This window comes from Strongylocentrotus purpuratus, unplaced genomic scaffold (genome assembly GCF_000002235.5).
Source record: "Strongylocentrotus purpuratus isolate Spur 01 unplaced genomic scaffold, Spur_5.0 spur5_scaffold_10, whole genome shotgun sequence".
NCBI lineage: Eukaryota > Metazoa > Echinodermata > Echinoidea > Camarodonta > Strongylocentrotidae > Strongylocentrotus > Strongylocentrotus purpuratus.
In genome coordinates this window covers 5973113-5996147 of record NW_022145595.1, presented here as the reverse complement: position 1 = coordinate 5996147, position 23035 = coordinate 5973113, and the positions used below count along the sequence as shown (strand labels likewise).

Genomic DNA, 23035 nt, shown 5'->3' with positions numbered 1-23035 from the left:
TTTATTAAGGATGGAAGGAGACGAAAGCGATGGGGAATATTTTCCCACGAGTTTTAGTAAGGCCTCTTTAGATAGGAATAGGTGGGCAATTTTTGTTCAACAGACCTACAGAGAAAATGAAATCAACCCCTCCCAAAATATATAAAGAGAGAAAGAGACAGACAGAGAGAGAGAGATAGAGAGAGAGAGAGAGAGAGAGAGAGAGAGAGAGAGAGAGAGAGAATTATCTACAGGCCCTGTTGATATTAGAAGGTGATCGAGAATTTTTCCTAATTGATATTTCGTGTATATAATAGGCCCTAGACTTCATCTTCCAAAAGTGCTTATAGTCGGGTGTATGTTTTGAACCATTTTCACGAAGTGACGGTAGTGAGGAAAATCGTCACGCAAATTGTATGCATAAGTTCCTCATTGCCGTCACTTCGTGAAAATAGGGACGGGTTTTTGTTTCCTATATTTTTCTTCTTTTTAATGCCTTTAAATGAATGAATTTTTAGCAAAGAGTGAAGTTTGAAATCGGAGTCATTTGTAAGAATTCATTTATCAAGTTCAAGTTTTATTTCCACATCTGATTTATAAAAAACACAAGTACATTTTATATGCATATACAATAACAAACGTTAAAATACTACATCTTCAATACAAACATAATGCGGTGGGAAAAACATAGGCCAATGCCATGGCCTATCAAGGTGATTACCAAAGATGATAAAATTTACATAAAAGGTTTATTAAATATACTTTATCATGAGGTTTAATAGCCATTTTGGGAATGATAGATATCAGTGTCAATGTAATAATTGTATCGGTCTTATTATAGCCATAAGGAGTGGCGTAGCATTGTAATAGTCAGAAATTTGGTAATTGATTGATGACGCCAATGCCATTTATTCGCAATTTGATCAAAAAGATTATTGTGTCATTATTTAATAATACCATATTATTTTGTATCTCTGCAATTTCTCATGCAATGGACTTGTTTTGGTAATTAACTATATTGTGCAAGTAATAGATACCACGGGGAAATGACTTTTTAATACATTGGATAGCATTGTTGTAAATGACGCACTTCCAATAAGTCACACAAAAACACAAAGCATGATTGTGTTCTCGGCTTCCCATATTCCACGACGAGCAAGCACTCAGATACTGCAACGATTCGTTAGCTACACCACAATATAATGCGTTTTAGTAAAATCTTGCAGTGGCGCTATTGTAAATACATGTGCAGAAAAACACGCAATCATACATTGCAAATAATCATATTTCACACATCACATCATTATGCTCAAGCAAAATCTTGGCGTTGCTCTTCTCCGGCTACGAGGTGCAAAAACACGCAATCCGACACTGCAAACATATTGTATTCCACACATCACATCATTGTCTTCGAGCACAATCTTGGCGTTGCTCTTTTCCGGCTACGATCGAGGTACAAAACACGCAATCCGACACTGCAAACATATTGTATTCCACACATCACATTATTGTATTTAAGCAAAATCTTGCAGTAGCTCTTTTGCGAATACAGGAGGCAAAAGTAACACACACTCTCGGACACTGCAACAAATCATCTTTGCCATCACGTCATCATTGCATTCAGCAAAATCTTGCAGTGGCGCTTTTGTGGATACACGCGCTAAAAAAAAAATTTAAAAAAATTTAAATTAACACGCACTCAAATACTGCAACAAGTCATTTTCTCACATCACGTCATCATTGCATTCAGCAAAATCTTGCAGTGCTTGCAGTGGCGCTTTTACGGTTACACGCGCAAATAAAAACCCACACAATCAGCCACTGCAAATTTATCATATTTCCCACATCACATCAATGCACTAAACAAAATCTTGCAGTTGCTCAATTTCGGATACACACGGCGGAAAACCTTCTATTCTCAAACGTTGTTGTCGTTATGTCGCCTTGGGTGTGAGCACAAAAACACAAAAAACATCGGGCCTGAAAGAATTGGTGTGACTTAGACCTGTCTCCATGGGAACCATAGAAAGAGGAGAGAATGAACCCCATGGTCCCATTCATGCATTTTCCCGTTGACCTTGTTATAGTTTATTCACACCAAGTCATTATTAGTCTACTAACCAGACGTACACGTTCACTGACAAGGATGAGACGACCTTGTTTTAACTTCGGAACTTTTATTCCTACATTATTTTCATCAAGAAAATGAATTTGAAATTCAATTCTGACGCAATATGTTATGGGTGACAATATAACCGAATTTCGAAGGTGCACACACAATGTATACAAACATAAGTCATTTAAACGATGCCATTATTATTAGTCACGGTTTTAAGTATATTATAAGAGGGATATTGATGAATTTATGACAAATTTAGAATATACATAATTATGCAAGGTACTGAGTTGGTCATTGATACATTGCCGATCCATGGTTTAGTTATAATAGGCCAAAGATGTTCACGAGTTATACGTAGGCCTATACTTGCTTTGGCGGGTCAGTGAATGCAAGGAAAAGCCCACCCCCCCCCCCCCCCAATTACCCCCTACCCTATCCAACCCCGCCCTCCCCTCCCACTCCCCATTAATGATAATTTAGGGGAATAAAAACGGGAAAAGGGGTCAGAAGACAGAAGGGGGAAACGGCGTTTTCCGTCGTACACATCTTTTATCAGCAGTATTTTGTTGAAAAAGTCGACATTAATTTAGAGGATACCAAAGAATTTGTAAACATGTACATGTGTTCACTTTGATAGCTCATGATTACAAAGTCATAATGGATGTGGCATTCAAATATATTTCATGGTAAAGAGTAACTTATTTTCTTCTAATGATACCCTATTCATATTCTTTCTACCACGGATGACTGAATCGGAGAACAAGGGTTTTACAAAAATGCCGTCAAAATCTCTTTTTTACTACCAAGTTTCCACCGAATGTGGGTCAGGTTATATGCATTTGTACTTTGGTCTTAAATCCCTTTAAAGTTAATTTCTACTTTTTTTTTTAATTATGTGAAGTTAATTTCTGCTTCATGCTTCATTGCTGGTCACTTGTTAAAAGCAATCCAATGTCTCGCAGGGCCTTGTTTCAATCCACTGAATATTCTTCAATTATTAAACAACCTACTGAGTTCTTGTCTCCTGACATCTAAGATCTATCTACTCACTTGTTTATTGTACAATGATGTTCTTTTTTCGAACAGCACATAAAATCTCAAAAAAAATAACTTATCTCAAAGATTAGGTAAATGCAAGAAAGCACAAACTACCAAAGAGAATAAACTCGTATGAAGAAGAAAAGGGATAGCATCCCTTGATTAAATTTGTCCAAATTAAATGACTCAGTGACAAGGGATGCGAGAGAAGCCAAGATTGTGTCATCGTAACGAAGAGAATATAATAAATTTGTTTGCAAATTAGCCTTTCTTGAGTCTGATTTGGCATTGCTTATTTGCTTCCTTTTCTATTCAAATGCACAGAATAAAAGTGATTAAGTCAGTTATTGTTTTCTGTCTGAAATAACAACGCGTAAGTATAAGGGTTTTCTTTCATTTGCATTGCTTCAGCCCAAACTTGGTATACAAGAGGATTTTAATAATACTTGTTGAAAAGGCTGCTGCTCAGTCATCCGTGGCAGCAGTCTTATGAATAAGATATAATTAGATAGAATATTTGTTTTTCTGTAAAATGAAATATATTCAAATGTAAAACAGGTTATAACTTTTAAATGGGAATCTACCAAAGTTGGATATACTTTTTTTTTATTCACACCGTAAAATGATGATGAATGTATAATAGAAATTAATTTATAACGTCCAATCTTCTCGAAATGATGCCAATCGCTGGCTTATTGATTAGATGATGGTAAACGATATTTATATATTAGTGCGCATAATCATACAAAATAAATAATGCTGGCAGATTAAATTGACAGTGATATGTTTACAGATTTAACTTGATGAGTTGTTTCAGAATTTATTTCGTTTTATTTCATTTCCTTATTTTTGCATGTTTAGCTTTGGATCAAAATGGATACAAATTTAGAAAAAAATGGTCTTTAGATAATCGCATAAATAATATTATTATAGACGAAAATATTAGTCAAAATTTACGACGAAAGTAATTCTACCTTCCTACCACGATTGTCATGGAAAATGAAAATAAAATAAACGGTATTAATAAAATGGAATTCGACGATATGTAATATATAGATTGTCATATCTATATACCGAAGCTCAGTAAACGTTCACATTTGTCATGCTTGTGGTTGGTACAAAAAAACCCGCTGAATGGAACCAGGTTTTGAACAAAGTCACTTCATTGGTGCATTTCGATGTGTTTTTTACGCCATCCCAGCTGATTTTTTTTTACACCGCTTTCCGTCGTCCCGAGGAAAGAGAAAAGAAAAGTTTTCCGCTCGATTAGAAGAGGAAACTAATAAAACACGTCCACCATAAAGCGGATTTACGAAGCCTTTCTTCTTCTTCTTCGGCACCTGCAGACAAAGGGGTGCGCGGTAAAAGATCAGTTAGAAGTTTATTAATTGGAAACCGCGCATGACGATTATACTTCTTCAGGTTGTGAGATGTACATGTATATATGATTGAAATATCCTCCGATATGACACATATGATAGAGAAAATATAAAGAGGAAGAGGGGATGATGAGGAAAGCCGCTACCAATAAACTTCCGTTCCAGTTTTTTGGTAAAGCGGTACCGACGTGATTGCGAGAAAGAATGGGGAGACGTGTTCTGTCTCCACTGACGCTTTAACTGTTCACGGATTAATTTTGATATCATATGCATCTCGTTTTCACTTCAAAATATGAATTAATGCATCTGTTCACAGGGGATTAGACATTTGAATGGTTGTTTTTTCATATTCGTTGGGGATAAATTAATAAAAGCGCAACCCCATATCGATGCTTGGTACCAGGGACGTCGGTAAAAGCGTAGAGGGGGAAGATGTGACCCCCCCCCCCCCCCAATTATTAAAAAAAAACTCTAGCTGTTTAATAATTGTCATATTTCGAATTTGAGGGCATTTGAAGGGCCATCCGTTTCAGGTGACATTCTTTTTTATGAGACTTTCTCATTTTTAAATATAAAAAAGTAAAGAAGAACAACAACAACAAATCACTATTTCTTTTCACCTTTCCCAGAACTCAACCTTTTCAGTAGACATTTTGAACGGTTGTGTTTCATGTTCGTGAGTAGAAATTAGTAAAGGATCAACCTCCTATCAATGCTTGGTACCAGGGGCGTCGGTAGAGGGGTGAAGATGTCACAACCCCCCACCCACCCCCCCCCCCCGCGCACACACACACACACACACACACACACACACACACACACAACAACAACATCTATAGCTGTTTTTTTTGGTTATATTTCGAATATGAGGGCACTTGAAGAGCCATCCGTTTCAGATGACATTTTTTCTATGATACCATACTAAGGATCGCTCATGGAAAAATAGTTAGTAATTAATATTATCTTGCTTGTTATTCAAATTTCATGAAAAAACCCGCTGATGTTTGTATTTCAACTGCTGTTAAGTCGTATTTTGCATCACATAGAAAAAGAATGAAATATTTTCTCTCGGAATCACCGAAATAAAAAGAAAGGAATTGTAAAAAAGCAATTCTCCAATTATGCTGCTGTAAATGATATATGAGACAAAGCTGTCAAAACAAGATGGACAAAAACTGCTTTATTAACGTTTACGTTGGCTGCTTGAGTATTCCAACTTTATGGCTTCGAAACAAATGAAACTGATACAGAGTCAAAGAAAGTGACACGGTAAAGAATAATTCATGCTATCATCACCTTGGTTTAAATGTCTTCCTCGCCATACTAGGAGCGAGTGAAATGAGAAAGGACAGCAGAGGGAAACTAGATGGGGGCGGAAGAAGGGCAATCAAGAAATTATGGACGAAAAGGGGGTTCAATTGAACATTTTGACATGCGTCGTTACAATAACAGTATTCTTTTTCATCACGTTTATTTGACCCAGGAGAGCCTTACGCCTCCAATTAACAGGGTGTTCTTTCTCACTCTTTTATTTCATGTTTGAATTTGTTAAGTGAAACTAGCAGACGATAACACGAGCGCCCGCTTTCTTTTTCCACAATATCTCAGTGAATGGCCGATTACCGTCCAGTGCGTGCTGACAAACGAACCTTTAATTACGATGTGCGCAATTTGAATGGCCACTTTGGCTACTCTTGCAGCCCAAATGGTTCCGCTTTCCTCTTTTTGTGGTAGCGATTTCGTTATCCAAATAGAATTTACTCTGGAGACTCGAGCGAGCTGGGGTCCCATGGGTATTATGGGGGCTCGTCTTGGCCGAAGAGTGGACGACCGGCCAACAGGCCTGGAACCCCCCAGCTTCAAAAGTCCCGCGGGACCTCGACAAGACGCGCGCCGCCCGAGAACTCCCCGCGTCACGACGAACCCACCTCGCGCGCGCCGAGCCCAGAAGGGCAACCTTCAAAGAGCACAATATGGGCTGAATTTTCTAGTCAAATTATCACGAAACCTCAAGTTAACGACCGCATATTGTAGCAAAATTACTTGATATGTTAGTTCATATAGGCCTTACGTTATATGAAGTAGGAGGAGGGCGTACATAATGCGCCATCTATGGGAAGGAATAGGACACATTATATAGAGGAATATAGAAGGGAACTGAAGCAGCAGAGCTAGTTAGAAATGAATGAACGAACTCTCTTGGGAATTGCCACGCGCGGAGCATGGACAAAAGTTACGAATGACCAGCGACAATAAGAAAGAATTCTAAAACACACAAGAAATGGTGAACGAGCGTCCCGCCGCGCTGGCAGCTACACTCTTCCGCGCGGCCATTCATTGGTGAAGTTGGCCCCTTGTTGACATAGCTCAGCAAAACTCAATATCACATATTACCCTCTCTTAAACAAACTGTAGATTTATCAAGCATACATACTGCCAATCGTATGACTGAGGTTTCACCTCCATTTCCCTTCTCGCCAATTTTCCTCGATTTAAACATGAATCAAATAACGTTTTGGTTAAGCGAGAAGAAAAAAAGGAGAGGAGAAAGCACTTGCTCTTTAGTGCGGAAACGTGTAACGCGCCTCCCCCTTAAATTCAGCCCTTTTCAATCGGTACAACGCAAACTGTTTTTCTTTCTCGGCTTTTGTAACTGTGTCGAGATGGGGAAGTGATTATCAAATTTGTTCTAGACCTTTTGATACAGGTGGTGTACCCTTTAAAGGCAAGAACGTACTTTTTAGCCTTCAGTCAGAAGCTATAACGCCTATTTCTATGTTTGATTCTTGTTTTTAATGTTTTCTTTTGATTGCGGTTGAGTGGGTAATATTGTTCCGTAACTGGTTTCGCCAAGCCTGCAACTCAGCCCATTGTAATTATGTTGGAAAGCAATGTTTCTTTTTATACCTAGCACGTTTCGAAATGTGGAAGAAATAGGGAATCGGAAGTAAGAGTGTAACAGAGAGGGAGAAGGAAAGAAAAAAAAGGGATAAAGTGAAACATGAAATAATGCCAACGGAGAGAAAGTGTCACTATACCAAAGAGGGGTTAGCTGCGTGAGAGAGGGTGATGCGAACTCGAAAATACACTTGAAGCAACAAAAACAACAAAATTGTAAGATAATCATAATTAATTTAAAAGAATATCGTAATTGTGTCCAATTAGAGCAATTAAATCAAGCAGACATAAGAGAATAACATGTGAAAATAAAGTGGTCTTTTAAACAAATATGAAGATACATGTTAAACAAAATTTAAGGTTGCAATATGAGAGATGTTTGCCTTTTCTTCAGTGAAAATTTGTTGTGTAGTATTCCTTACATCTGCTTTATATTTCCAACATTCTTCAAATATTATTTAAATTCAAGTTTGTTTGCAAAAATGCAACAATTCATATCCGCTAGGGCATCCGCCAGTGAATTCACATTTTTGATACTTTTCTCAAAACTAGTATACTCCATTTAAATGACAAATAGTAGTCATTGAATCGGAAAGAAAGCCATTTCGTACCTTTAAAAGATAAATGTAAGAAATGTAGATCTAATTCGAGAATATTGAAAGCATTTTTCATTATATAGATAAAAGAGATAGTAAAGATAAAAGAAAGACAGAGTAAATAATGTGAAGTGAGGAAGAGGTATCTTCAAACCAAAGTTTGTTCATCTCCAGCAAATATTAAGGCAAGTGGATTCACCCAGAGGTGTTTCCTCCACGTAGATTAGTGACGAATTTTTGAGGGAGAGCGAACGGATCGAGGAGCGAAGCTCGTCACCCCAACTATCCCGTCGCCGAGACGTCGAGTTCTTCCACCCGCTTGTACAAATAAGGAGTGGACAGAGAAGACAATGAATGACCAGTTGACAAGGACGTTAAGATGGCCGGTTGCCATGGCAATTGTCTGTCTGTTGCTAATGATGAAGTAACAAGTCACGCAAGTGAGGATTCTTTGACAGGCGTCTATTCATACAAAGTATGCTTTATGATTAGGTGTAGGTGGCGATGGTGATGGAAGGGGCGATGATAATGATAATGAGGAGGAGGATGATGATGATGATGATGATGATGGTGGTGATGATGGTGGTGGTGGTGGTGGTGGCGATGGTGGTGATGATGGTGGTGGTGGTGGTGGCGATGATAGTGTAAATAATGATGATAACGATGGTGCTGATGGTGGTGGTGGTAGCGGTAGTGGTGGTGGTGGTGGTGGTGGTGGTGGTAGTGGTGGTGGTGTTAAAGAGGGTGATAGTGATGGGTGATGGTGGTGGTGGTGGTGTTGGTGGTGGTGGTGGTGGTTGTGGTGGAGGCAATGATGGTGAAGATAATGATGATAACGATGGTGATGATGGTGGTGGTGGTGGTGATGAGGGTGATATTGATGGGCGATGGTGGTGGTGGTAGTGGTGGTGGCGGCGATGATGGTGAAGGTAATGATGATAACGATGGTGATGATGATGGTGGTGGTAGTGGTATTGGTGGTGGTAATGGTGGTTGTGGTGGTGATGATGTTATTATAAATTGTAGTGTGACTTTATGCAACTTTGATTGTTTCTTTTTATAAACATGTATGTATTTATCAATTTTTTGCGTTTAAAAGTGATGTTTTGTATTACTGAATCAGTTATTGTTAGTGTTGTGTTTTTGTTCTCATAAAATAATATTTCATAATAATTACTTTCACATGGGGGCTTACACCCTACAAGCTCTGCTTTTTAGTCGGCCTTCCTTCCCTTTCAATTTCATGTTTATTTTGTTAATGTATTGTTGGCTCAGTCAGTATAGCGTCTGCCTCACAACCGGGAGGTCGTGGGTTCGAACCCCGACCGCGTCATCATACCAAACAAACGTTAAAAGATGGGGAGTTGTTGCTACCTTGTTTGGCGTTCAACAATAAGGGATAGAGCAACGTCGATCTGGCGCTGCCCAGTGGCTGCCGGGCTCACGATCAATTGGGCAAAAAGAATTTCCGTTTCGGTTTAATAAAATTTGGAGTGGACTAATAGGCTATTATTATTATTATAATTGATCTATATGTATATAAATATGTGAATATGTTAAATGTACCATCATTGTAAAATATGAACGATTGATAGAGGAAAAATAAATGAATTGAATTGAATGCTACGATGGTGATGATGATGGTGGTGGTAGAGGTAGTGGCGGTGATGATGGAGGTGATGGGGATAATAAAATGATGAGGAAAATGATAATCAGTTAGCCGTTAATGCACTGATATATATATAGAGATCACCATTATCTTTCATAGATCAATAGCATCATAGGTCTCCCTGAATGCGTTAAAGTCCTACCTAGTCTCCTCGATGTTTGTCTGTATTTATTCAAAATATTCAAAAACTAATCTGTTTTTGCGTCAGAACATGGATAACATTTCATCACCGCAAATTTAATCCCTCTTTCAATATGATTAAATAGGCCCAGTATTTCAAGCACTTAAATCGAATTACAATCGTGGATTTTAGGCTATGGATAATATCAAATCAACACAAAATTTGCATATATTCCAAAGGAATACAACCAATTAAAATCTAATATACATTTTTGTTCTTACAAATAACGCAGGTGCTTTCCTCGGTCTTTGGTCCCGAATAGTTCAATATGAAATACAGGTCAACACCAGCAAAGTTCACGCCATGTAAACGGTGGCGATTCTGTCAAAATAAAATCTCACTTGATGATTTCCATCCGTTTGCCCTTGCCTCTCGCTTACTATTCTTAATGGTACATTTTGAATAATAACACCGGCCGTCGCACAAAGTTTTCGTTTTCACAAAAGTAAACTTCTGGCACCAGAATTGATTTCTTCCTTTTTTCGTTTTGCAAGACCATGGTCATTTTGGTTTGACATATCAACGCAATTACCCCCATCGCAGTCATATTAAGTGCTTGTCAGATATTGTGATAAGGCCGCGGGCTTTGATTGCTATGGCAATACAGTTTATGCAAAGATCTTTCACTGAGGTCTGTTCTGTAAATGTACGGTATAAATTCAGTTGCTCAAGGCTATTTTGGAAATTTTGTCTAGAAAAAAAATGTACACCATGCGAAACACTGAGAAGAATTCCACAAATACAATCGGGTTCAATTTATCCAAAGTTTGTGACTGTTTTGAAAAAGGTTGTCTTATACTGAAAAATAAAGTTAGGCCCATGTTGATGTAGAGAAGATAGAGAAGAAAAAAGCAGTGATCGAGAACCAGACAGAGTAAACGAACATCACCAGAAAATATTTGAAAATATACTTTTCAAAGTTGATTGTAAAGGAGAAAATTGAGAAAGAGAATATGGGAAAGGGGATTTTGCGTGAACAAGAGACATGATTTACACTGTAAAATTTAATTGTTCTGACTTCTAAAATTGCTAGTGCTCTTTGTTGAAAAAGTCACATAGTGCATTGGGAAATTAAACATAATGAACGTGAAATAGGCAAGAGATTCGTTTGATTTAGTGAAGCAAATAATCTAAACACGGCCGCCCGACCCCTTTCCGTTGCCCCCTTCTCGCCCGGCGCGCTAGCAAGAGGTACATTGCAGAAGACATACCACCGTCGTGTATAGGGTGTGTCCATACAAAGGTAGTTCTTTAATTCGATATTTTCTCAATCGGACACAGTGGGGATTGACGGAACTTCCATTTTGTACTAAGCGAATGCACTTTTTACATAATATATCGACTGAAGATTCATGAAGAAAAATATACTATGTCACGGCAAGAATATCAGTAAGTTCACTCTATATTTATGAGTGACTTTTACTCTTTTTTTTTTTTTTTTTTTTTTAAAGCGCATTTTGGGGGATTTAAAGTTGCAATAGTTATGTCTTTACAGGAAGAATATTCTAAGCTGAGCGGTTACTTTGAACAAATAATACTACTCCAAATATACGAAGCAAAATGAAATTTGATATCATTTTCCTTCACCATTTACGACGAAGCCTGGTTAGCTCAGTCGGTAGAGCATCTGACTTTTAATCAGAGGGTCGCGGGTTCAAGTCCCTCATCGGGCGAGAGTAGATTCTTTTAGAGGCTTTGGTGGTACTATGTCCCATTTGCAGGCCAACAAATGAAAAGGTTAAATTCCAACGGCATTTGAAAGATAATACTAAAGTAGAACTTCCCTCAACACGAAAGGGCTTGAAAATGGCTTTTTGTGTAAATATAATGACCGTTAGTTGTTGAATCGACTTTAGGATTTGCAGTCCTTTTACTAAATAGCCTGATTTTCAGACCCTTGTACCGAAGGATCGTACGTTTTGTGCTGCGCAAAGATTAAACCAGTTTAATTTTTGCCATTACAAGAAGTGGTTTAATGATGTAGACAAATTAATGGTCATGTACCTTTTTGTTATTGCCAAAGAAAGAAAACAAGTCGATCACTCAATAGTGTATGGCAGTGGAGTCTAGAGGGTAAACGGGTTTCCCTGCATAATTCGAATACTACGACACTGCTAACGTTTAAATGTCACAGATATGGCATATAACGTGACATATTCATAATTCCTGCAAAGTTCTACAGAATTTGATGTTGGCTGCAAAAGGAACATAATCCAGATGGAACGGGGCTTGGACATTTAAGCTGTCCATGCAGACATTTACTTTCCGGGGGGCCTCACAAAGATTCTAAGTCAAACTTAACTCTAAGTTGGACTTAAATATTATGGAGAGCCATTTGTAGCCTTAAAAACAAATATATTCAAAATCGAAAAATCAAGTATTGTAGACTTTTTATAAATTCCACATCAAGAAAATGACATCTTCTTGATAATAGAAAATATAAATGATTTGAAACAACATTTCATGCCTTTCAAAATAACTATTACAAGACATTTTCAAAGATGCTAACGGCTTTCCATAAATCTTAAGTCGAACTTAGAGATAAGTTCAACTAATGATCTTTGTGAAACACCTCCCCCCCCCCCCCCCCCCCCCCCCTGGTGCGATAAGGAAACATAAATTCTTGACTGAATCTGACAAAACCTTTGTATGGACGTGCTCGATGGGAAATCGAATGAAAAATATGGTGTAACGAACCAGTTCGACGAACCTTCACCGTCCAAACCGCCATGTCCATTATAGCGACTCGCAATTAAGAAAGGGCGCCGTCGTTTACAACAGGCGACAAGAAATGGATGTAATTTGAATATCTCCGAGTGAAACCATATTTGCTATTCAACCAAACAAAATGAACGCAGCGATTGAATTATTAAATTGCATATTAGATTGTCATTTATGACGAATATATGAAGAATGTTAGGGGAAAAGTACTCTTTTTGTCTATAACATTAGAATTGTCAATCCGTCTATTTTGGCGAAATGTCCCCCGTGGTTTGACTAATGCTCGATGAACACGTATTGTATTATAATTTAGTTGATATTTCTGTTAATACAGCCCCAGGCTTGTTTATGCTGTACTTTTTACTTCTATCACGGTCGGACCTGTGTGCTGGCGCGAGAGCCTTCCCGCGGTGAAGAACACAAAAACTATGTTGCTCTCCAAATGCGATAGCGCCGTTTGGGGTTTCCTAAAAACACAGACCGGTGGACCCGGCGGCGGGAGATGGGGACCAATGGTCTTGTGTCGTGCACTTGTCGTCCCGATAGTGACAAGTATAGATTAAGACGTTCGGGGGGACAGGCGAGGAGGAGAAGAAAACAAAAGTTACACAACCCCAGTATTCATATTTGACTTATGATGAAAGACCGAGCAATTATGAGGGACTCAAGAATGAAAGATGAAATGGGACCAGGCCGGAAACTTCCATCAGGGAAGAATTTTGTTGACAGAAAACAAAGACAATACTAAGACTAATTAATTGTCGAGATTCAATTTTTAATGCGAGTTTTTAAATTGACATGTTAGTTTTGTTATTCCTATTATTGTTATTATTGATTTTATTGTTGTATTTTCTTTGTATCCTCGAATTTACATTGCTTGTATATGTACGTCACTCACCAGTGGAGGACGAAATTCCGTATTTTTTAAATCAGACAATTAATTATCTTGAATCTTGAATAAAATAGCCCCCTACAACACGTTTTACCCTTCTTTCCATTATTCTTTATAATCATTAATCGCCATCATCTTATTATTAACCTTTCTCGTATATTATTCTTCCCTTTATTTATAAATCTATTTTCACTTCTCTTTTCAGCATTTTCGATTCTTCTTTTTTACGATCCTGCACTCTTCTCTCTTACTTGTTATAATTAACCCTCTAAAAATGTCTCGAAACTCATGGTATTAAATTGTATAACTCATTCGAAAATATGTAGGATATACCCGTATTAAATCTGGCCGGTTGCGTTTATGACGTCACAATGCTTTCCGATAATGAAACGAAATCAATATGAAAGATAAATAAAAAGACCAGGGTTGATATTAATCGCAACTTACTTGAGATTGATATCAACTATGTACATAAGAAATTGAAGACTACAACCTTTCGATTGATTTGGGTCAATCGCAACTCTTTATAAAACGGGGCAGGGGAAACGTTTCATGAAACCGTCATAAGTACAGGTTCACCGACATCCCATTCAATTTTAATACACGCGTTTCAAGGAGATGTTGGCGAACTTGTACTTATGACGGTTTCGTGAAACGCTGCCCAAGGTCTCTGAACTTTAGATTGATGTTATACGCCCATCTAACGATGGTGGCAGGCTCTATCACATGTGACCTTAACCCAGGTTTTCTTCTTTCTTAAGCGTCGAATTGTGTCTTTGTATTCATCATTTTTTGAAAATGCAGTTACTAATGCAGTATAATAGAGTAAGCAAAGGGCAACGAATATGAGTATGTAAGGTAAACTGAATAATTGTTTTGATGAAGTGTGATTTTAGGTGATAAAGTTACGTTAAGCAATATTATACAAATAATACACAGCAGTGAGGGCATTAGTAAGAATTACCCACACAAGGTACCTTTGGAACAGTCTAACACGCCCGATGCGGTAGCCGAGGGTGTTTGGACGGATTTGAATGAAGGTACCGAGTGTGGGTAATTTTACTAATGCCCGAACAAAAATTTAATGATGTGTATCATTTGTTTTATAAGATTATGTTTTATTTGTTTTATAAAATGATGTTTTATAACATGATTTTACTAATGACCTGTCATTATCCAAATTACGCGTTAGGCAAAATAGATGCCTGCTCACGTGTACGCATTCAACCAATCATTTGATAAGGATCCACATCATCATATTATAAAACAACATAGTAGCTACAATAAGTCATCCATCTGCGGGTACATGTAGGTTACTGGAGGGCCCATGTAAACCAAAGAGGCGCCGCGGTGTATGAAAGCTGAACCGGTCCGCTGCACCATGGCGTCATTATTAAGCGCAAGTGCGGATGTTGGACTGGTCAATTTCAAGCATTTCGAAATGACCCTTTATATAGACATTTTATTGATCATGTTTTTAAAATGATATAATATATAACCGAATATGCGATACTTTCACAACATGTATCACAACATTTATCTAGCATTCATCAAATTTATGAAATATGGTAATTGAATAGCTTTATTACGGAATGACCATACAGCGACATTCTGTGTCATTTCGTAATATAGTATTTAATTTTATTTTATTTTATTTTTATTTCTGCATGTTTTCCAAATACTGAATAACAAAGAATATATAAACGTAAGGTATAATACAAAATATACAAACAATAACTTCATGTCAAAATGTTATTTACGTGTACATGTATACGTTATAATAACGAAATTTTATATTTTTATAACATATTATTATAAATTTAAAGTAATATCCGAACTGTCTGTGGAAAAAGTGCAGGAGACCGCAATCATAAGCGATGCCTGACTAGGATGGCGACCTCAAAAGAAAAATCTTAAGGTGAAATTTAAAATGAAAATGTGTTTATACGATCAATGTTTCATAAAGTTTATTGCATAAAATTCTTTGCAAGTGTCATTCTACAACGCTTGGAATTGAAAAGATTACGAGCCTCAACTATAATTTAGGTGAGATCTTATCATTGTTTACTTAGAGAAAACAGAGGCCTAACTTGGGTGAAGTTTGAAATGGTGAAGTGACAGGTATGTACTTTTATTGGCAGACAAGATGTAATTTCACTGGCATAAAAGGCCATGTAATTAAACTGAATTAATAATGCAGGTCTATAACATTAATTTGTTTAATATTTGTGTTCTTCACAATAAGTCTGCAGTTACATGTATTAGATTGTGATGATATATACTGCCCCAAAATCTGAGCTTTACATTATGGAAGTTCACAATGAGGTATATATTTTTAAATACAATTGTAATATTAATAATAATACTGATAATAATAATATTAATTCAATTTCAATTCATTTCAATTCAATTCAATTCATTTTATTCGTTCGAGAAGCCATGGTTTCGGTATTTCCTCGGTGCCCAGTGTAGCGAGTTGGGATTAAAAGTTTTATGACGAAATTTCAAACTCTTCGAAAGTGGCGTACTATCTTCTTATACGTTCTCTGTCTATCTGTCCGTCTCTCTATCTCTCTCTTTTTGTGAGTCATGATACTCTGTATTACTTCTTCTGCTTATTTCTTCTCCTGGTAGTCGTGTGTCCTTAAATCCTGAAATTTATTATTATTGTCTTTATTATTGCATTCTCTGTAAATGCTATATGACCTATATTCTGAAGTCGGTTTAACTTAAACCTGACTTGGACCACAAGTTTAAGTAAAACCGGACTTATGAAAGTGAAATCTAAATTTGGGTTTAAAGGGCCGCTTTAGACTGAACTTCGACTGGACTTAGACCATACTTAAACATGTTAAGCCGCGTTTTAATTTAACCAGAGTTCAGAATACGTCTTTAATTACATCCATGAAGTGGAAAAGGCGCCAGGCCCTACTCAGTAGCTTGTCCAACTGTCGGCGTACGTCTTTCACAAAACTTTCTAACTTTCTAACTTGACAATCCGCCTTGCTTCTCTTGCATCCTATCTCTTATATACGATTACGAAGTCCTTTCCTATTCTCATTCTCAGATTTAGCTCCAGCAACTTAGCAGACCTTTTCCCCCGACTAATGGTCATTCTTTTATCATTATTAATAACGAGGATTAAAACTGACACACGTTCCAATTCACACGAATATGAGCCGTAGATACTAGGGCCTGAAGCGACTGCCTGAAAACAGACGGACCAATGGACATCCACTAACCGGCCAGTCGCGGCCAACATGAGGACTAGAGTCTTCCAAGACAGATGCGCACCGGAAATTGCGCTTGCTGTCATTTCGTTGTCTGACGCGGAAACCCCTCCTGATGTCAACAAAATGGCGTTTAGTGCTCATTCCGTGGAGCTGGAGCTGTGAAAATGTGGCCAAGCAGAGTATCCATTTAAACAACGATCATGTCACGGTGCCGTAATCGAGTGGGTTATTGATTTCAAGTTCTGTCGCCCGTAGCGAAAGGTTCGACTCCCCGCGCTCCCGTGTCCGCCATGTTGTTCTTGACCCCGCGCGTCATCGAAGGTCACGGAAAGCGCCCGGGGGTGACACCCTGTGAATGGAAGTCGGGTACTATTTCATAGTCATGATGTTAGCGAGAGCGAGACAACCAATGCCCGATCTTCCCCGCACGGTCCCTTGTCCACATCACGGAGCTGAGGCATGAAAACGTCACCGGCTCGGCAACATCTAGTGGCAGATTTAAGTCGATACGCCGGGCATTTTTTTTCTTCGCTTTTCCTGTCCCTATTTTTTAGCACAATCGACGTTAGATATTGCCTATACTCTGTTTATCTTTCTCAGGTCGACACAAATGCGTGCGCTGTACGAACTCAAGTTTAGGAGGCTAGAATTACAACCTCCCAGAAAGAAATTGGAAATAGAGACGATTAGCGCTCTGAGGATTAAATTTTCCCTCACAAAAGCCTTGTCATAACGAAGAGTATCTTCGATGCATGGTATATAACCTTGCCGTTGCTCAGTAACTTATAGCTAATTAGTAAGGCGTCCCTTTGCGGCTTAGCCCGTACTTACATCTTGAAAAGAAGAAAAAAACGTTCGTCATATTTCCAAAGACTCCAGTAATTAAATGTAGGTGATAACACTTTTACGAATAAGAGAACAAGAAAGTGGAAGAAATGCAGGGAGATCTGGGTGGTTGCAGAAATGCACGTGTGAGCTAAGTACCGTCTTTGTGTCTTGAATATGCCTAATTATATACGATTTGATACCATTAACGTGTATATTATTTTCTAAGAATAATGGAATGGATATGCCCCCATGAAAAAATAGAAAGGGGTGAAACGCGAATTGTAGGAGCTATTTGAAAGACATTCACCAGCAACAACAACAAAAGAGATGAAAATTATAACGTCTAGCTGTGTATAACATTAACTGTTCTCGTCCCATACATACATACATACACACACACATATATATATATATATATATATATATATATATATATATATATATATGTGTGTGTGTGTGTATATATATATATATAATTATTATTATTATTATTCGGTTCCGTTCGGTTCAATTTCTTTCCTCTTTATTGTCATAATAATTAAGGCGGTGTATTGTTATGATTATACAACAATTCATACTATATAAAGCCCATCGCATCCTTTACGATCTGACTACAATACTTTTTTTAAAAGGAATTTGCAGAAGCATTGTTTTGATACGAACATTCAAACGTATAAAATCATAATGATCAAAGATCTGAATAGTCAAATGATTGATAAAACTTAAATTTCAAGGAATTTCAAGCTTCCTGTGAGGAGGAAGCGCCAAATCGGCTCAGAATCGTAGTGACCTCAGACCTGTCGTGCGACTGTCTAAGATTTGAAACCGATTCGGCTAATATTCCGACTATGACTTAATTGCAGGGAAATTCCGGTTGCTAGTATTGTTTATCATTATTTGGATCCTTAACCACGAAGGCGATGTTTGTGTAGATTTCCTGGTATGGTATAATATCAATTTCTTCGGAAATCGAATCGCAGGAGGATCGCACGGTGTGCGGTGGGCTTAGGGAAAGGGAGTTACGATAATCCGTACGTTGATCTGCGATGCTCAGAATAAACGTTTATTATATAGTTACCACTCGAATATATTTCAATAAAATGTCTATACTGTGTTTATGTTTATTAGCCTTTCTCTCTCTCTCTCTCTCTCTCTCTCTCTCCCTCTCCCACTCCCTCTCTCCCCTATTTTTCCTTGATCTCCTTTAATTATGTTAATAATTTTAAAACCTCTCTATGTGTAAAGCGCTTACTAGAGACAACGTCGATGTATCCAGCGCTATATAAACCCATATAGTAGTAGTAGTAGTAGTAGTAGTAGTAGTAGTAGTAGCAGAAGTAGTAGTAATAGTAATAGTAGTAGTAGTAGTAGTAGTAGTAGTAGTAGTAGTAGTAGTAGTAGTAGTAGTAGTAGAATAACGAAATAATTTGATTTATGTTGAATGAATTTCTCAAGACTAAAGTTTTTTTCAATTAGAATCGGAAAAAACACTATATGAAAACAAGTAATCTATGACTTGCATTCGTTATCATTTAGCCGTATAAAGCTTTCGACACTAAAATGTTGTGTTTTAAAATTCAATTCTTCATTTGCATCATTATTTTTGCTTTGTCTTATATCGAGATATTAAACAAAACATGTTTGTTATCAATTAAGATTTGGTTATGAAAAACAAATCCACAGTTTACCTATATCATACACCTCTCCAATGTAGTATTACAGTGTACATATATTTTCCATTATCATGATTATTATATCGTACGAATTCTACATAATAGTTGCAATTAAAACCGTACGTAGATACGACCACCACAATAAAACATCGTGTGGGGAGAAAAAAGAAATTAAATTTGTCTTTGACTAGAAGGGAAACTTCTTTTCTTTCTTTCTAGCTCCTAAATCGAAACACTATTTTAATGAATGACCAGTTCTTAATGTCCCTTTGTTAAACGTTAAACCACTGGCTATTCATTAGTCATTTTTTATTGAAAGGGATGAAATATTCATAGGGCCTATTCATATTTCCGATTTTCTCATATTTTGATGAATTTGCGTCACGGTAACAGGGCACGCGAAACGTTGACCACAGCATAATGACATCCCATGTTGATGAAGAAACAAAACAGATATTCGACAAATGTTTGGTTTTGTTATCGACTATGATTGATAACTTTATGTTAAATCGGCACGCGAGGATTTGCCGCAACGTAACGACCGCTATTCTTGTATATCATGTACACAGTGTCTCGTGAAAATGCACAATCCGAAATACTTGCAGGTAATTGTTCAGTTGGTGTTTGCATTGATACTAAACAGATAGCTTGGTGTGGTATGCATCAAGAACTTTTGTTTGGGGGGGGGGGGTAGCTTGTGCAATCATCCCTCAGGTTTCAGGAGTCCCTCGCGAGAAAAAAAAAGAAAATGCATGTAGTTATTTTGCACAACAACAATAAGCTTTCCAACGCACTAAAATGCAAACTTTCAGCACTTCAAAATCAGAAATCGTTCGAATATCATTAGACGCATACGTTTACTTACATGTTTTGGCTACAAAACGTCTTTGTGCCCCCCCCCCCCCCTTTTTAAAAAAAAATTATTTACAAACCTCTCTCCAAAATTAGGAGGCAAATCGTGTGTTTTTCCCGTCCGATCTGTGATTACATGTTTTAGCACATCATCAATATGTCTACTGCAGCTCTTAAATACAGAGTTTTATTAGATGCTCTATTATTTATAACCGTATAGGTGCCAAAAGCGAGGGGCAGATGTCTCCCTCTATCCAGGGGCGGCTTAATTGTTTTTGCCTCTTCACAAGCCCACATTTTGGAGGGCAGATTTTTACATTTACAAAAGGAGGGGGCATTTCGTTTCCCTGTCCCCCTAGCAAGACAAAAGAATGATATTACGTCAATCATTTGCAGTACGACAACGGAAGAGGTTTATATTGCTCTAAAATACTGTACAGAGTTTCGTTATTCAGAACTCTAAATCTTCTACCTCGGTCGCTATGCTGCCTTGTATATTAGAACAAACATTATTTATTAATAACAGTACGAAGAAACCCACTTACTCCCTGAAGGAAAGGGGGCAAACTCATTTATACTGTATATGAATGTTTCTTACCGTTGTCCAAACTCGTCCGAAGCGTGTGTGCGGAGGGGGGGGGGTGCTTCCCTCGAATGAGGGGATGGGACAAAATCAATTTCGCCCCCCCCCCCTTCACAATATAGACAAAAAGCTCCAACACTTGTGTATGGGGTGCGAATGTATGTGTATGTTGTTTGTGTGAATCTGTACAACTAATCATATTTACATTAATCATTCCCCCCCCCCCCCCACACACACATAATTAGGGACCGTTCTACGCCTCTGTTACTGCACAACACGGTATGAGAATTGAGACCATTAAGACAAGGTTTAATTTTGAAATGTTTCATTTCTGTAATCAAACGTAATTATATTATATGATGTAATTATATATGATTTTATGATGTTTCGGCACACAAGAACTTAACACAATCCAACGGGAACAATTTGTGTGTACATCGTGTTTTTCGTTATGAAATTTATATTGGCGTGTACCTTTTTGATAGCAAACGAATAAATGCGAACATGACAGACGAGATTAAAGTTCGACAGTTTTTGTTTTCTAGGATCGGGTACTCGAGAACTTACCGCAACAAAACGACCGCCATTCTTGTATAGGGTGTCTCGTGAAAATTATATGGCAGATTTGCGTTGAAGAAATAATTACTTAGATTCATCAGTTCGAATTTTCCAACTGCACAATAAGATGGGAAGCATTGGAAACTTTTGGATGGTTTTGACATCGGTCTCGAAGGAGTCTCTGTGTTTTGACGTTTATCTTTGAGAGTTGGGGTTTACTACTGTTAGCCTTTCATTCGTTATCATAAGTTCCTCTGCTGTACATAACAAAATTGTCTTTCATTTAAATTCTGTTATTTCATTTCCATTTCTTTTTATCAGTTTACCCTTCCCAATATATCATCTTCTTCTACATATTTTCTATATTCTCTGCATTTTCTTCTACTATTCAACATGTTATCATAGGCTTGGTTGGAAGAAAAAAGCGAAATGCCCCCCCCCCCCCCCCCCCATACGTAGAAATGGACACCACGCGTATTCTGAAATGAATGTCCAACCCGCTAGGTCTTCCCGTAATTGGTATCTCCATCCAAAGGTTTCCTTTTTCTTTAGATCTTTTGTGTCTTTTGTTGACGTAACAAAAGAATGTGTAAACAATGAGATGACGCGAGCGGCACGCGAACCTCGCGAGGATGTCATTGGGAAAAAAAAGAAGAAGAAAAAAAGCATCACACATAATCAATGAGGATTCAGACCTAGACAATTCTCGGAGAAAATGACCAAACCTGTAACAAAAGTGTTGATGTTTGTTGACTCGACAATTCAATTCTGACATGATGATGGTGATGACAGCGAAACAGGGTCCAAATATCTGCCAAAAATCATTACCTGTTAACAAAGAGTATACCCAGCGGGGACACCTAATTATGGCCCGTTTCTACACGATTATGGTAACATGACAGAAAGGGTGTTTGAAAATTCTTCAACCCACTAATAGTTTGGTTCTTCAATTTTATCCTAAGCCTCTTCTTCAAGTCTTTTCCACCACGAGCAGTCAATGATGATAATTTGGGATAATCCTATCGAGGAGCTGGGTTTAAGGGCTTTGTTTGCGCCTCGTGAAAGTGTTGGAGCGTCCCCTTTTGTAAAAGACTCGGCAGGTCTGTTACTTTGTCCAAAGCTATCTATGGAATTGGATAATTGGTGATTATGGTTTGTTTACAGAGTAATGAACAACACAAATGTGAGGCTTCACCTTTTAGGTGGCGATAGAAAAACTGCACAACTTTCTGGAGCTAATTCAACGAAAGCTTGTTAAAAGTACTACGATACCCACAAAATATTATAAGAGCAGTACCAACATAAATGTATTATCAAATTAAGACTAAGTTGTTCCTATATGCACTTTTTTGTGTGTGAGGTCATGCATAGATACCGATACTGTGTTACATTAAAAATAACACTACGTCTTTTTATAATTATCACTGAAAGTACTTTGCCAACATTTGTTTTATGAAAACAAATGAATACCTGGAGTTGTGGTGTGTAAGACAAAAACAAACGAACGTTTTGTTCACATATAGATTGCAAAAAACATGCTTAAACGTTTTAAAATCGCACGTATTTTAGCACTAAAATTGGGTCTACAAATTCGATATTATATTGATGATCAAAACCTAAATATTTATGTAGAATTATAGTCACTGAATAAGCCATGTCAACATTAATCTTGCAAACAGTGGATAAATTAATATAACAATGGCTTTGTTATCTAGTCATATTATAAATCTCTTTATAGGTGTCAGAGGATTCTGTATGTGTTAAGATCTTAAATAGCATATGGTAATCAGCTCGGAAAAAATAAAAATACAATCCGTGTTCTTGAATAATAATTAT

At 37.5% G+C, this 23035-nt stretch overlaps 1 non-coding gene across 1 annotated transcript; it reads left to right on the top strand.

Annotated features, from left to right (window-relative positions):
- The first annotated feature begins 11459 nt into the window (after nucleotides 1–11459).
- Nucleotides 11460–11532, top strand: TRNAK-UUU. The gene has a single exon. It is a non-coding gene; the product is annotated as a tRNA-Lys (tRNA).
- Nucleotides 11533–23035: the final 11503 nt, after the last annotated feature.